A 17,107-nucleotide genomic window follows, 5' to 3' on the forward strand; every position below is an offset into this window, starting at 1 on the left:
CTACCACAGATTTCTGAAGAGAACAGGGAAACTGATAAAGAGTTTTTGTTGTGCTTTGATTTCCAGAGGAAAATTTCATCCTAGTAGTAATGACACACTGATACATTTTTCTTAAAGAGTAAAAAGGAAGCATGAAAAATTTCAAGAAAATAACCTATAGCTGGCTTCAGTGCTGTTATGCTATTATAAAGGACAAAAGGAGCACAATAATTAATATGCCCAAAGATTTTCTTTTTCAGGATCATAGATGAAACATAGAAATTAAATTCTACCTTGTGCAGACCAACAACATTAATGACTTGTGAATTGTGATGTCTTGATATAAACCAGGACTGCCTATATATTTAGCTCAAGGTATTTAGCTTAGTCTAAAGGGACTGAGAAGCAATTGAGAATGACATTGTCAGCATGTTAGCACCGAGTTTGTGAAGCAAACCTCAAGGCTTTCAAATCTGCATCGAGACAATTTTTTACTTCGCAACCCGGCATTGCTGTAACAGCGCACACAATCTGATGTAGTACAAGGTGAGGGAGAGCTACCACAGGGGCACCTGGGAACCTTAAGCAGAGAATATCATCCCTAATTTGTTCAACGTTAAGCATCACACCCTTGCCATTATTTAACTTTACCTGATCTTTAGTGGGATAATTGGTGTTTAACATCTGTATTATACATCCTTCTTGAGGATGGTGTTGACAGTGCAGCCTCAACACAGCCTGCATGGCAAATACTCTGTGGGGTGCCCTGCCCAAGATAGAAATCTCTGATCTTTCCTCCAGCCAGACTTGCCTGTTTCCTCTCTGAATGAGGTGTAACTTCTGAGTGAGTTGTGAAACTGTGGGGCTGCTGTCATAAATGTGATCAGACAGGAACATGTAGATGTTAAGGAGGGAGGGCTTGCCAAATACATCCTTATGCTACTGCCTTGAATTTAATGACAGTGAGATTAGAAACCCAAGTACTCCAGACTGCAGGTGATTGTTGTGGGACCAAGCATGCTGCATGGGGATCAATGTGGTCCCAGATCTCAGTGGACTTTTGTGCAAGCATGCTTGAAGATTTCAAAATTTTGATTTTTTTTGAAATAAAAACCTTCATAGTGACAGTCAAAACACAGGGATGTCAAAACTCCTCCCTGTTCCTTGAAACAATCCCTAGACACCAGGCTGATGACAGTCAGATCTGACCAGGTCTGAGCCATGTACTTGGAAAGGTTCCATAAATCTCACTTGCACCTTTGGAGCACTCTTGGTCTCAGGCTGCAAAGGAAGCTTTCTGCAGGATCCCTTTGTACAGTGTGTGCAGACAATGACATTTTTGTCTTGGTTTTCATTTCATATTATTGCACCAGTTGTCCTGGATAAGATCATAAACTTGTCCTCACTGGTAATGTGCTTTCACAATGTCTGGAGGAGGAGGAAGGAGGTTAAAATTAATGCACCTCCTAGCGTGAAATTATTCATGGCTCAACACTTGTAATTACCAGGGCCAGTTTTAGGAAGCCCATAGTTATGAGGAATTTGATATTTTAAGACTTAAAACAAATGTTTTACAAGCTTTATCCTTTGCCCACTGCAGAACACATTATAGTCTGGTAAAATCACAGTGCATGTGTACCATCCCCAGCCATTCCCATCAGCTGATCACACCTGTCAGTCGTTCATCACCAACCGTTGCCCGTTAGATAAAAAATTCAGTTGGGGTGGGGGAAGGTCAGCCCAGCCATTGTGCTAATTCCCCACCAGAGCAGGGCTCCTGCAGGCAGGACGAAGGCATCTTGTGCAAAGTTCAAAGCTTTTGGAAAAAGTAATCAGATCAGACCAATTAGGGCCTGTCTGCCTACACTGACAACTGTGTCAGGAGCTCCGTCCACCCCATCCCCTCCTGGGCATGCTCTGACCACATTGCTGCCCTGGCTTCAGGCTCCTCTCGCCATCTCAGGCTTGTTCTGACATAACTCCATAGCAATTCCTCCTCATTCCCATTAAAGCAGGAGCAGAATTTGGCCCTCATTGCCATTTTATAGCAAAGAGACTGGCTGTAGGCTGAATGGGGAGCAGGGCTTAGTTCAATATTTAATCTAGGTTCTTAAATCGTGTATCATATTACTACCTTTTAATTCCCTTTGTTACTTCATGATTTGTTGTGTGTTCTGGGGGACTCCCACACAACTCCTAAGTGTTTCTGCAGCTGAGTCAAAGCGATTCAGCTTTCACTAGAGACCAAAATACCACGGACTCACAGAGATTGTGTGGGTGTGTTTTCACACCAAGACCTCATCTCCTCTGCCCCACAGAGAAGGCAGCTGGCCTGGCAGGCCCCTGAGCACCCACTGCTGCTGGCTTCTTCTTCCACCAAGTAGTGCAACTCTGCTTCCCTCTCCTACTGTTTTGTTCAGTGAAAAGAGATCTGTAGTGCAGTTTGTATTAAGAAACTTTGATGTTGCATCATTATCAGTTAAAGAAATACTTTCAACAGTTAAAGGACTTGCACTGTACTTCAGATGCCTTCTTCAGATGTCACTTCACAGTCTACTTGCACTTTCAAACCAGGAAATGTTTGATTGTCTCAGACATGTCTGTAAATTTAGTAAGTCAGTTTTGACCTATGTTTTCCAGGTTATCTGGATTTCTGTCTGTATCTGAAAAAGGCCCCAAATTGCTTGGTGTTTCAGACTTATTTTGCTGCAGAGTTGTGATTTGGGCTGTGCAAACAGAAACAGGTCAGAGTTGTTGTTCCTATTTGTGTGTCTTGGGATCTTTGAGGGGATCCAGCATGTTACAATAGAGGATTACTCAGACTGCAAGATTATCACCAAAAAGCAAATCCAGTTGTATTTTGTATTTTTCACTTACACATGCAAAGCAAGTCGTTACTAAATGACAGATAGGGCAGTTGATGGTTAGTGATTACAGTAGTGTTGAAGAGGCCCTTCAAAACATTCTGTGACAACTTCCTCTCATCTGGTCATACTCATTCATAATTTACCATATTTATAGTTATAAAATGCATGACTTTAGGCATTTACGCTCTTTTTAGCAGTTATTCATAAATAAACCCTTCATATGAAACACAGACAAAATGATCCAGTATTACACCATCACAAACCAAGCCAGCATTTATGGAGAAACCATGTCCACTGACAAAGTCAAGCTTTTGAGGGCTGCACTGTTTTTCTGGAATAAAAAGGAAGCAGGCTGGATTGTAAAGTATGTGGTGGGGCACTGCAGCCAGTGCAACAGAATAGCCCAGCTCTGCTCTTGGGCAGGGCCTGGCCCTTTCTTGATTTATAAATGAAAAACTCAGTTGATGTAAAGAAAAAAATCTTGCTCTGTGTTTTTCAGTTAATGTTAAGTTTGCCAGCAGTATAGGTCTCACACATGCTCTTAAATGTATCTGGATATCACAGAAGAAAAATGCTGCAGCAGATACTGATGAAGATCTAGAAATCACAACAGTGTGCCAAGCTGTTGATCCCCTAAGGAGTACAATAATGCAGCCTCTCACCAGGCTCCAAGGCAGAGGCCCATTGCCAGAGCAGCGTACACAGAATATAACACCACCTTTATAACACCACAGAAAGGAAGGAATTAGATTTAAGACAACATGCACTGCTCCACTGAGGTGCACTTAGGTGCTCTTAGGGCAGCCAAACAGCATCATTCAGAGATTTATGTTATACTAGGAAGGACAACTCCTGAAAACGATGGATGTGAGAACCACGTGGGCAGACGAACGTCGTCCCATCCAGACAGTCTGAATTAATGCCTGGCCAAGTGTTTGGATTTTAAAATGCCTGTCCCAGTTTCAGGCTACCAGATGCCAACTCCCATCTTTCCAGAAGCAGGACTTGACCCCTTGTAGGAGGACCTGTCAAGATCTCTGCTTTAATCATCACAAATGGCCAAAACAAAAATCAATCTATCATACTGAGAAAAAACTTTTGAGATCACCCCTCAAGAAGGATTGCAAGTAATCCCTGTGCAAAGGCCCTGTAAAGTGATCTCTTTCAAAATCATATGTATGAAATTAGTTATAATCTGCATGGTAACGACCCAAATTTTCAGCTTGACTATGCAGGACACAATAAGGAGCATACAGATGGTTCTGAGGAGGGGGGTTCTACATACCATTTCATTTGGCCATGTTGAGATCTTCGCTGCATCTCAAAGGCTGTCCTGTGAAAATGTGCACAATAAATCAGAGGGACTGTGTTTTTCTGGTAGAGCCTGACCCAGTGCCCTTTGAAACTTGTGACTAATCTCTCACTAATTTTAGAGGTATAGGATCAGCACTTCATAATTTAAGGCCTAATTTTTGTTTTCATGAAGGTACTTTTACATTCTCAAAGTTGTGAACCTTAATGTCAAAAAAATAAGCCTACAGCAGGAGCTTGCCTTTACAGGCCAATCACCAGAGAACTCTTTGATGATCACTGATTCTTTTGATTTAATTAAATTTAATAAAAGCAAACCTTTACATAACATTCAGGATACTGCAGAGGGACAAAGTAATGGGGGAACCCATGGAAATGCACAGCTAAATAATGAAATTGCTCTTTCCGAAGTACACAAAAGGACTTTATCATCCATGATAAATAAAAGCTCATCAGACAAGGAGTGTAGTTTTGGATGAAGTGCATATCATCCCATTTACTGTTGTCACTGTCAAAAACCTATCCCCAGAGCAGCATCTCAGTGGAAAGAGGTAGCAGAAGACAAAGGACTGTAGAAGAAGTGCAATTGAAGCAATCTGAAACTAGGATTAAATGGATCTAAAAGAGGCAAAATGGAGCAGCTAAATTTAGGACTTCAGAGGGAAAATCTGCTTACTCAAGGAGGAAAAAAAAACAACCTGTTAAGAAAAGGGCAAGTGAAAAGAACCTGTCCAGGAAAAATAAAATGCTATCAATTTTGTATATAATATTATCAGAAAATTATAATAACAGTGAGGGAGACTTCATAAAGGAGCTGATAAGATAAGTGCTCTATCTCTTCTGCTATCTGACTAGAGCACCAGTGCTATGTTTTTGCTAATAACCTTATCTCTCATGGCCTAACGTCTCTGATAAGAGGCAAAGCAAATGCTGTGTTTTCTCCTGTTATGTTTGTAGTAGGCAAGCAGCTTGCTAAGCTTGTTCCCTTTTCTTTCAAAGTGGGCATTTCCCCAGGTGGAATGGGGAGAGGCAAATGGCCAGCTCAGGATGGTTAGGTCACAGGAACAGATCTAGGGACACCTGGGGGCCTGTGCAGGTTCTGTCCCAGACTTTCTGGGAGACTTCAGCCAAATCTGTCCACCTCCCTGCTCCTGTATTTGCCTTTAGTCCATAGCAGAGACAATTTCTTCAATACCTGACAGCAGGACTGGGGTCTTGCAAATAGTACATGAGAGGAGCAGTTGGATATTGGAGAACTTGTCCTACCAATTTAAGAGCCATGGGATAGTCAGCAAAAACTTCTACAGTCCTGTCTACCATGCCCAGTTCTGCAACGGGAAAGAGGGCCCAGGAGTTCTGCTCCCAAGTTCCTCACTCTTGCATCACTGAAAATATTTTGTGTACAACTGTGTTAATTAAAATTTTGCTAGTAGACACTTGAAGTAATGAAAACCAATACACACCTGCCAGGTCTAAAGACATTTTCTTCAGCGAAACTATTAGATCAACATACACTAAAACCTGGCCTGTAAATGTTTTGGCCCCAGGGCTTTTCTCATAGTACATTAAAAAAAATTGTCAACCCAAGTTAATCCTCCTTCTAACAGTTGGTAGATATGGTTTATCTGATCAAAACAACAGGACAAAGGGATTTTACTGACTTTATTTTCATTATCATGAAAGTAAATGTTTTTGCATCATGAAAAAAAGTTATTGCAGAGTTATCATGTGCTGTGGCACAGAAATTGTCCCATGCAAATCTTGATTCAATATTTTTATACACTACTGTAAACAGCACGGTGTTGATTCAAAGAGAGATCAGGGGGAAGGTATATTTCAGTTAGTCTGTTCATTTGTTTTCAGTTCCTGCTGGGGCAGTTGAATTCCAGCTGCTGACTCTGCTGGTTATACTCCCCTCTCCCTAAGCCTGCAGGTTCTAAGGTAAAGCAGCACTGCTAGGGGCATTCCATGTTCCATGGCTGTTGTCTCCTGTTCCTTGGTTTGTCATCCCACCTCTTCTTAGGAAAATACAGGTAATGAGAGAGAGAAACTTACATACCATATGTGTAGTGACTGATCTTTGAGTTGGTCCTGAGCATAAATTTAAACAGGTACTTTCAGCCCTGTGCAAGAAAGAAAATATTGCAGGTACGTGAAATAAACCACACAAATAAACCTGTCCTCAAGAGCTGTATTAGGCAAGGAAAGTCCTGTGCAGCACAGAGCTTCCTAAGAAGTTTACACTCTGCACTTGCCCTCATTAGGATAAAACTAGTTTACTGATGAATGAGAGGCAAAATCCCACTCATTCCCAAATTAGGAAGGCAAGGCTATGGGCAGCTCTCTCAGGAGGACCCTTTTCAAATCAGTCTTGAATTTCATTGCACCTTGAGGTAGTTGCCCTCTTTAAGTAGCTGCCTTGGCTTTGCTGGTGGCACAGCTACACCAGGGATTAAGATGTTAATCCTCACTTCCCATTAGCACTGGCCAGTGCTGAACATGCCTTCTAAGACCTGGCATATGTCTGGGCCATATATCCCAGGGCAAGAGCCTAGCTGCTTTCCCAGCAAACACAGCACAGTTAGGTAAAGCACAAAAAAATGTTTGCATAAATCTCTGCAAAGCACAGGCACAGAGGGGAGAAATGGCCCCAGACCTCCTTTTCATAGCACTGCTTCTTGGCCCCATAAAAAGGGATCATAAACTAAAATCCCCTGGCCTCCTAGGCTTATTTCTCTCTATAGGGCTGTATTTAGGAATAGAAATGGGATCTGGCAATTTTTAAAGATTCAGATTCCTTAATCATTCATGGTGGGAGAATGTCACTGAATGGGGATCCACACATAAGCCTCCAAGATGGGAAAATACAGGGAGCTTTTGGTTGCTAAGGAATAAATGAGGTTAAACAGAGCACATATCCTTTCCTCATGCAGTGCCTGTCTGGTGGGAATGAGAAGCCCAGAGTTTGGTATGCAGTGATTTGGTGTCTCTGGAAACATCTGGATGGCAAGACAGGACTGTGACTTTGAATATTGTTCTGTATGCTTCTTGTTGCAAAGCCCTATTTCCTCCCATCCTCTCACCATGAAAATACCTCTCCCCATGACACAATGGGGGAATCCACCTTCCAGTGGGTTAAGAGATTTATTTCACAGCAGCTGTGGCAAGGGTGTAGGTAGAACATACATGTGCCATTAGAAGGCAACAGAGCCCAAAGAACAGCTGCTCTGTGCACACCTGCCGTGGGGATATGAGAGGGCAGTGATTTATCTGCCAGCATCAGTGAAAAGAGCATGTACCAACCAGGCACAGTCAGCCTCTCTCATTTTCCAGATCTTCTGTGAAAGCTGTTCCCTTCTCCCAGGCTGTCCCTTGCTTTTAGCCCATAGCAGTTGGGTTGTGCAGGATGTGAAGCCACAGTCAGTTCTCCATGAAAGTGGGCAAGATGTTTAAATCAACAAGAGGTGTTCAGATCCCATGCTGTGGAAGGCAGCCTCCATCCCATGCCAATTTGGATACCAAACACAAGCAATACTACAGCAGGAACTTGGCCTGTTTTGAACCCAAATGGGCAGATCAGATTTCTGCTTTAAAATACTTAGACACTGAGAAGAAAGCAAAAAATGATGGTGTGGAAACAGGAGAAGCAATACTCCAACACAGCCATTGCTTGGGGACTTCTCTTCAGTTTTCTCTTGTAGGTTTGTCTTTCTTTTTGTTCTCTGTATGATCTCCAGCTGTCTGAGTGCAATGAGCTGGCAGAACGTGTGAGCCTTGGTTGGGTTGGTCACTGCTGTCCCATTGGCTCAGCAGGGAAAGCAGTAACACATCCTGGGATGGCTGGGCTGAGTGTAAGGGGTGGCACCAGCTGCAGCTCTCCTACTGTGGGAAAGATGTGGGGAGGCTGGGACTGCTCAGGCTTGTGGCAGTGGACTCCCAGCTATGTGTTGTTATTCTTCTTGAGAGCTTTCATATCCCCCCATGCACAGTTAAATGGGGTTTAGACATCCTTTGATATAGCATTAGCTGCTAACGAGCTTTGCCAGGCTGAGGAAGGGGCAGGGTGAAGTGAATGCAGATGCAGGGCGAAATGAAAGGCAGTTTCTGGGAAAAGCTGGATGTTGTGGCAAATAATGTCTCTCACAGACTGGGATTTACTTTTCAACAGAGAAATGTATTTTGCATTTTTGCATATATGTCTCTGAATACAGAACATTCTGTACACAGACTGATTATGAAGAAATCAAAAGTCAGCACAACCTAGTACACATAGGGGTCTTAAATAGTTGAAGGAGTCAGATGGGAAAATGAAAAAAATGTTTTGTTACAGATCAAATTAAATGAGCTAGAACTAAGCTTTCCAGGAAGAGCACTATCTGGCCACCTTTCTTACCTGTGCATGTGTGCACCCAAGAACAAGAAGAAAAACCAAATTGGCACATACCTCTAGATGGATAGCAACATTCAATATAAAATACATGATCAGTGCTCAAAATATATTAAACAAAAAAATCAAATCACAATGGTCTCTTAGAGATTGCAGAAGGGTTACATCAGGAACCCTGCCATTTAAAGTGCAACAAAAAGTAATTAGAGAGGAGCAAAAAGGCTCATTAAAAACCTGATTATGTTTCTACATGCTTTGTTCTTATTGGCAAAACTGGAATTTTCAAGTGTTTATGAGAATGGGATTTGTATCAAGCCCAAAGGGATTTTTCCATGTGCCAACTATTCACAGCATCTTGAAAGTAACCAGAACTGGAGAGAGTCTAATATTCCAGATGAGTTTTCATATCAATGGTCCCTTTGCTTTAGTGAGGTTACATTTGTATGAATATGTAGGATTATTTTGTAACCTAAGTATACAGTGTATATGGAAAAGTTACAGTTGGAGGTTTTTATTCCTGCCTTCCTGCTGCTGCAGTTCAGTTGACAAATGCTGAGGCAGCTCATGAAGAACAGTACTGACAGTACTCACAACATGTTCTAGAGTATGAACTACAACAAAAGAATGAAGGCTGGATGTTGCAGTGTTTACTTCAGTGATTTTAAGGCTTTAGGCATTATGTGTAACCATTGGTACGCATGTAATGGTGCATGTGGATGAGGATCCATGTCCTCTGATAAAGATTATTCTGTAATTATGATTTTCAGATTGGGATCTTTCCCAGGATGCAGGAAAGGTAGCTAGGAAAATGTGATGACAAGTTCCCTGGCTTCAGTTCACTGTGCTATGAGGTGTACAGTCCCACACAGGGAACTGGGGGTGCTGCCAAGCAAAAATGTGTGAAAAGCACTGAGTGGGATTGATAGGAATACACAGCATCAGCTGCATACATTGGAACTTGCCTCTTGTGGGGTTGTATGTGTTCGTGTTCAGCAGCATCAGTAACAGCAATTTAAGAACAGATACAGGGAAACTGTAAACTCCAGTGGGAGGCAGAATTACATTAGGTTTGACCAGATGAATGAAGCTGATCTTTCACCATGGTGGAAGGAGTGAACCAAATGGCAGTGCTCATCTAGAGTTAAAACAAGCAAGTGAATGTCATTCCTAAGAAAAGTTATAAGAAGTAGAAAAGACAGCTAATCTTCACAAAATCTTTACTACTTAACTGTACGTACGTTTAAAATTAGCTACCTGCTAGTTTGGAACAGGAGATGCTTCGATGTGCTTAGTGAAGAGAAGTTTAGATGGGAGAGTGGCAGGAACTCTCCCATCTGCTCTTGAACACAGGCTGAAGCCAATTCAGAGCTCCACCCAGAGATGGCTCTTCCATGAGCACAAGGTCCAAAGAGGCTCCCGAGTTACTTCATGGCAAGCATTTTGAATGCTGAGTCAGCATTGCCACTTCTGGTAGCTTTGAGTTTTCCTTGTATGGTTCCTGTGGGCTGTACAGGACTTGTTTGTCTGCTACAGCCTAGCCCAGTATGGCAGGATTGCAGGCAACATGAAAAATAAACAGGGAATTCTGGCAGCATTATGTCACTCAGGCCTGCCCAAATGCTGTAGAGTTGCTGCCAAGTTAGGTCACTTAAGCAAATAGTTTGAATGGGTTTAAGAGACAGCTAGACATTTTTATGAGGAGAAAGGAGATTTGCAGATGCAAAGACAAAGCAAGGAGGTGCATTTGAGATAAACTTAAAGGGCCAGGCTCATTGGACCAAGTGGCCATTTCCTGCCTTGCAATTCTTTGCTTCCTCACATCTATTTACAGAGGAGAGTGATGTCCATGCACAGCCACTGCTTTGGGAGATGCCTGGGACAGAGCACAGACGGATCAGGATCAAAAAAAACCACTTTTCATGGAGGAGATGGCTGAAGATTGTTAGTGGGAATTCCAGACTGCATCAAGGTTGAAATTAGATTTGACTATCTCATGGGTCATTTAAAAATTCCTCACTTTCTGCCCTAGAGCAAATAAGGACAAGATGGTGGGTAGGAACAGGTCACCAAACTAGTGTGCCCCTGGAGGAATCATTCCTCCTGGGATGTATCCAGCTTGTACTAGAGACAGCATTTCCTGGCATGATGGAGAAAGAAATTATGGCACTACTTGCCTGGGACTATTTAGCTCCGTAAGGGCCAGCATGGAACATCTGGTAATGGCATTTTTCTTTATTTCATTAAGTATTCTTAACTTTATTAAATGAAATATGCAATCAACCATCTTCCAAATACCTTCTCTATGAAATTTGGTAGAAAATTAATTCACAGCAGGAAGGATATTGTTGCTGTACACAATTTATAAAAGAAAGGAAAAATTACCTGCAGAACTCAATTTATTGGGCCAGGTTCTGGATCTCCACTGCATTTAGCCTTGCTCATCTCACTAGAAGTCTGTAATAGAAGACTTCTAGGGGTGTTGGATCAGAGACTGTCAAGATGCAGGCACCAAATCTCCCCTGCGTGCTGAGCAGCATCTCTCACTGTTACAGAAGTGCAGTGCAGGTGTTTGGATGTAAAGTAGGAAGGATTTTGCATGTTACTACCATTAAAATAGGATTATGCTGTAAAGCTGGGATATGACTGCAGTCTTCTTTCTCTTTTCCATAAAGAGAAAGGCACTTAAAAGAAGGGAAAAGCTTCATCTAGTCACAGTGGATATAAACTTTATGTGCTGTAACTAGCTGTTTAACCTCTGCAACCTCATTTATCTGGAGACCAGTTCACATAGTACCCATGAAATGGAGGCCTCAGGCAAATGGTTTGTTGAGTGTCTGTGCAGACTCTCAGATGTACACAAAACATCATTAGGCATGCAGAGTCACAAAAAGCAGAAATGGATTTTTAAAGAAAGGGGCAGATCAGCCAAGGCCCCAGATCTGGGGACTGGGGACCTCCAGTAAGCATCATTTTCTTTTGTAAGAATAGTGACCTTTTTTATTATACTTACCTACAAGTGATCCATAATGGCCAAGTACAGAAGAGTTTTATAGAAGGGTAAAGGCAGACATTTAAACTGTCATAATTTTTCATTCTTCCATATGTTCTTACTTGGGCTTTTCCAACCATCACAAATCCTCCTTTGTAGATCTGATGAGGCCGAGGCACTCATTAGCTGAAATCCAAAGACAATTTTTCATAATGGAGTCTGGGTTTTATTCCTTGCAGAAGAAAAGTGATCTACATCTCCTGTTCATATTTCAGAAATGTGAGGGACTGAAACAATATCCCCTTTTCACTGACTTTGCAAGCCACTGTATGCTCATGATGCTGATTTCACAGAGTAACAAGTAAGTTACTGGTATTATTGAGAAAGATGTCAAAAGGGGAATCTGCTGCAAACTGGGATGAAGTTTACAAAATCACACAGAATCACAGAATCACTAGGTCAGAAGAGAACTTCAAGATCATTGAGTCCAACCCATGCCCTAACACCTTAACTAAACCATGGCACCAAGTGCCACATCAAGTCTTTTTTTCAACACATCCAGGGATGGTGACTCCACCATCTGCCTGGAATGGCAGATCATTCCATTATGTAATCACTTTATCATCCTTTCCATAAAAAAAACTTTTTTCCTAATAACCAACCTGTATTTCCTTTGGTGCAGCTTAAGACTGTCCTCTCATTCTGTCAGTGCTGCCTGGAGAAGGAGACCAACCCCCAACTGACTACAGCTGTACAGAGTGATAAGATCACTCTTAAACCTCCTTTTCTCCAGGCTAAACAGCCCCAGCTCCCTCAGTCGTCCCTTTCAGGGCTCGTGTTCCAAGCCCTTCACCAGCCTCGTTTCCCTCCTCTGGACACATTCAAGCATTTTAATGTCCTTCCCAAACTGAGGGGCCAGAACTGGACACAGCACTCAAGGTGCCTTGTGGTAATGGGCAACTGCATCTGCTGCCAAGCTGGGTGCAGAGGCACCCTACAGAACTGCAGTATCAGAGCCTTTTGCTGCTGGTTGAATTCACATGGTCTTCATGGGAAGCTGTAGCCTGATGTACTTAAGGGAATTGCATCCCTCAGTGGTCCCTGTTGTTTGTGCTCTCAGGTGCTGTTTGTTAGAGCAGTGAGCAGAGCTGCTGGCCTGGCCAGCCTGGCTGCCCTCTGGGCTGCTGAGGGGCATTTGCTCAGAGAGGTCTCTTCATCTCTCCCACACGCACTGCCAGGGACATTGCTGTAGTCTGGACTTTTGGCACATGCTGGCAGTGTGCTCATTTCTGCTCTTGGTTTTCCTTGGGGCTGATTTTTGCTAAAAAATCTGTATTCATCCCAGATTTGCCCTACAGGCACTGAGTGAACTGGAATGCAGGAGGGAGATTCCTTCCAGTCATCAGCAAGCCTCCCTCAGGGAATAATATTTAATGGGCTGCCATCATTGGTGGCCACTTGCCCCATCAGTGATGGGGAGCCACCAGCAGCAGCTTTTGCAGCAGTGAGAACATCAGCACTGTCCACAAAGGAGCATGACAGGAACCCCAGTCAGCTGAGCATGACAAGTATTTAAACAAGATTCCTTTACAAATGGGAAGAAGTTATAAAATCTGCTGTGAAACCTTAGTCCTAGCTTCAGCTGCTAGTGACTTTAATGGCAAAAGTGCCCTGTCCTCATTATAAGAACCTTTTACTCCATTGTCTAATTCCCTAAGGGACTGGGATCAGATTTATCTCAAGTAGCACTAGTAGAAGAGCAATAAAAAGGGGGAAAGGAAGAAGAAAAAATCCCATGTACTGAACAGCAGCCATTCTGCTGCTGGCTTTCAGCACAAGCAGGTGCTTATGGGGTTTTCATATCCACTTTATGGGAGCACTGCAGTAATGCTGTTCTTGGGATGTGCAGAGCCCTCAGCAAAAGGAGGACCTGCCTGTACCTGTAGAGAGGAAAATAATTCCTACCCCTCAGTGACAAGCCAAAATTCTTCACAAGTATGTGCTAGGATTTAAAGGCCCAGCCTATTAAGAGCAATAAATTTGTACCAGAGATGTTCTTGGCCCAACAGAGGGAGTAAATTGACACTTTCTGGTGCTGCAGCCTCCTGCCAAGGAGGGGGAAGAAGTAACTCAGGTATCAGCAAAATTATATCAAGGGGGGGTTTCTGTAGCCTGGCTTTTGGAATGAAAGCCAAATTGTGAGCCTTTCCAAAGTTTCTTGAAGCTAAAATACTCTGCTTCTTTTACTACGAGCTGATCAGAAGTGTTTGTGTTTCTTGATCCAACCCTCTCAAAAAGGAAAAGATGGAAGGAACAAAGAGCTGGAAGAGGGGAGAAAGGGGCTGGCAAGCAGCACAAGGGAGTGAGCATCAGCATCCTTTTGTGTAGGGGGTGGGGAAGAAACACTCCTCCCACCTGTGCCTTCAAATAAGCAGCGTTTAGACTCCTTTTGCTAGGTGGCTGAAGACTCCTGGAGCCTCAGAAGCTGAAGACCAGGCCCAGGTTCTGGCCTCAAGAGCTTTGCAGCTCCAGGGCACTGCAAAGCAGCCTTTGGCTCTGCAGTGGAGATGGCTGAGAGGGGTGGAGAGAGGCTCTGGGTATGGAGCAGCTCCCTCCTTCTGCCCCAGGCTCTGTCCAACACTGCCAGCCCCCAGCACAAGGGGACACACAGGGGGCTGAGAACCAGGTGCACCCTAAGGAGAAGATAGGCTGTCACCCTGCTGAGGCAGCTGGGTGTGCTCCTTCCTTGGGGAGCGCTCACCCAAAAATGCTGGTAAAGGGCGAGGCAAGGGAGGGGCTTCTGTTGTGGGAAGCAAACTGCAGCTGCTCTCTGGACTGTCAGCCAGAGCCGGGTAAGTGATGCCTGCCTGGTGATCCCAAATCCTGCCACTGACGTTGGTTTTTTTTAGCATCTCCCTTCAGGGTACCAGAGAGTTGATGACTTTGATCTTGCTCCCTTTTTTCTGTTTGGGGCCAGGTGTAATGTCAACTTCTCCAAGCAATCCATCCTCAGTGTGTTCCTTTGCTCAGAGCTGAGAGCATTACAAACCTTTTCCATGCATGGAAAATCATTTCATGGCCCATGAAGAAACGATTTTAATGAGATAGAAGTTCTCTGTGAAAATCCCATGGACAGGAGCCAGCAGTTCCTGAGGGACAGAGGTGCCTCTTCTACATCTCTATCTGCCCATGTGCTTGCTTTTAAAATTATTTATAAACAAGTTCCTGAACTGATGGAACTGCTTCTGTCTGGGGTCAGTTACATATTGTGTATCTGCCATTTGCCACATCACAGCCCTTTCCCATTACACCTCTTTTTTCACCAACATTCACCCAACATATAACCCACACTGGGGTTTCTGGCACCTCCAAAATTTCTCTGTAGTGTCAAATATCTTCAATTTATCTTTTACTGTCTGTGGAGCAGACAGGATTGAAGAGGAGAATCCACAACTCACTTCCCAGTGGCAGAAGAATCTCTGTAATGGGAGCAGCAGGAATGGAAAGCAGTCCTGATCTGCAGAGCCATTGGTCAGCTCCCCCTTGCAGATGCTGCCACCTTTCTCAGGAGACCAGCACCATCCATCCCTCTGAAAGCTGTTCAGGACATTGGAGGGGCTCCTGGTGTGCTGTGCATAGATTTGCATATCATAGCCTCATAATAGCCTCTTCCAGAGCGGACAAGACACATCCTAACCTCCTTGATCCACAAGATAATCCTGTGTGGCCAAGAGATCACATCACACACTGCAGGCTGAGACCAGGCTTCCCTCTTTGTTAAAATGGTCCCTTTCCTCAGCCACAAATAACTTGATGCATGGAGAGAGGAAGGGAGGTGACGTGACCGTGTCCAGCAGCCTCCATTTGCCAGTGCAGAGTGGGGCCTTAATCTTCACTGCTTTGTGTGACTTCCTTCTCCTTTTTTGTTTGTTTCACTGGTGTGACTTTACCTTTGGTCTGAGCAAATATCACAGAGAAATCTCTTGTAAACAGGGGGACATGACATTTTTACAAGTTGCATGCTTAGCTATTTGCTTTGGAGTCTGTAGACAATCTAGACAAGTTGAACAAATGGTCTGTTTGCCTTTGCCCCTGGGGGGAGCCACGCTCTGTACAGCCTGGCCAGGGTGTGTTACACTGGCTCAAACCCTTCAGGTTTTCAAAAAGGGGAGTGAAGGGGGGATCACCCTGAATTCCAGAAGCCATGTAGCTCTGTGCTTGTGTGCAGGCCCTCTTCTGTAGTGTTTCCACCCAGTCAGATTCCTCATTCTGGTTGTAGACTCCCCTGTGTGGATAAGCCTCTGATGCCACACAGCACTATATGGGCTTCTTGTTACTTGATCAGGGTAGGAAGGTAATTCAAGTAGAAAACATGCCTGGCAGCCTGGAGTCCTAGCTCCTTTCCCTGCCCAGTGAATGGGTGATGAGTTACTGCTGTCACAGTGCTTCCTCCATGGGAGTACTGTGGGGCTGTAGTGAAAAATTATGTTTGTTGGATGTGGTTGCCCAAAGTGTATTAAAAGTTCAGATGTTTCCCAGCCAGCACCAGGCTTGCACCTCCTCTGGGAACACATTTGCAAGAAGGGCTGCTTCTACCAGCAGGTAGTTTTCAAGACACAGGTCCTGGCTTCCCTGAGTCTCACTGATCCTACCTTTGCTCCATCACATGATTTAATGGTCAAATAGTATTTTAGAGGCTTCAAAGATACTTTTGTAGTATGAATAATTATAGAAGGATTAGTGAAGAGCAGCAAATAACACATTGAACCAGGACTGGTGAACCAACAAGCTGCTGTGTGACCTTGGACATCTTTCCACCATTCTCTACCCTGGCTGCCTCTGTTAGTCTTCATTGATCTTCCCTGTTTAGGAATGAACCAGTTCCTATTAGGAAGTTATATATTCCTCGTGTAGTGACATGCAAACTTTCAGTGAGGCCTCAAAATGTTATCAAAGTAATAATTTTTCAGTGTTATTGATGCTATTTGTTAGGCTTGTATGTAAACTATCCACAGCAGCACTGGTTGTTTCTGGAGTGCTTATAGAACAAATAAACACCGTCTGCTCCTCTGTGGGGCCTGCCAGCCCAGCCCCTACAGTGACTTCAGAGCCCAAGGACCTTCAGCAGGGCTTGCAGGAGGAGAAACCATTCTTTTGTCTCCAATGTCATAACTCAGCATAGTTGATTTATTGCTTCCTGAGTCCCTCTCTCCAGTTCCAGAGTTATCGTGGGCCAGTTGTGGTGTGCGCTCTTTGGCTGGGTGACTTAAACCAGGACCAGTTCCTGTCATCTGCATCAAAAGGAAGGAGATCAGGTTTTATTAGAAACAGCATGTGGGCATTCTGAGCAAAACCAGTAGTGAGTGCCTCTACCACTGCTGCCAGAGAGGACGAGGTGTGCAGCCATGTCAGGCACACTGTCATGGGCTCCGCAGAGTCAGGCCAGGTAGGGCACAGACTGGGTTTGCCTAGTGCTCAGCATCATGAGCACCATGAGAGGGAGAGACAACCAAACAATGAATAGATCAGACATTTTACCTTTTAGTGGAAAAAATAATTTTTTGCATCTAGCTG

At 43.8% G+C, this 17,107-nt stretch overlaps 1 protein-coding gene and 1 long non-coding RNA gene across 6 annotated transcripts in view; one reads left to right on the forward strand and one right to left on the reverse strand.

The window, feature by feature from the left end:
- TBX1 (T-box transcription factor 1) overlaps positions 1-17,107 on the forward strand; it is a 128,691-nt gene that overhangs the window by 51,754 nt on the left and 59,830 nt on the right. The window lies entirely within an intron of this gene.
- The window catches only part of LOC146766008 (uncharacterized), a 66,035-nt gene that overhangs the window by 26,661 nt on the left and 22,267 nt on the right, over positions 1-17,107 (reverse strand). For 3 of the 5 annotated variants that reach the window (XR_014958577.1, XR_014958575.1, XR_014958579.1), the window contains exons 2-5: positions 13,949-16,824; positions 11,555-11,719; positions 6,217-6,280; positions 4,132-4,179 (exon numbers count right to left, since the gene is read on the reverse strand). This is a non-coding gene — a long non-coding RNA (uncharacterized LOC146766008). Of the gene's footprint in view, positions 1-4,131; positions 11,720-13,948; positions 16,825-17,107 lie in introns of all 5 variants that reach the window. The other 2 variants (XR_014958578.1, XR_014958576.1) reach the window with 2 other exon arrangements.

Source organism: Lonchura striata, chromosome 15 (assembly GCF_050655825.1).
Source record: "Lonchura striata isolate lonStrDom1 chromosome 15, ASM5065582v1, whole genome shotgun sequence".
NCBI lineage: Eukaryota > Metazoa > Chordata > Aves > Passeriformes > Estrildidae > Lonchura > Lonchura striata.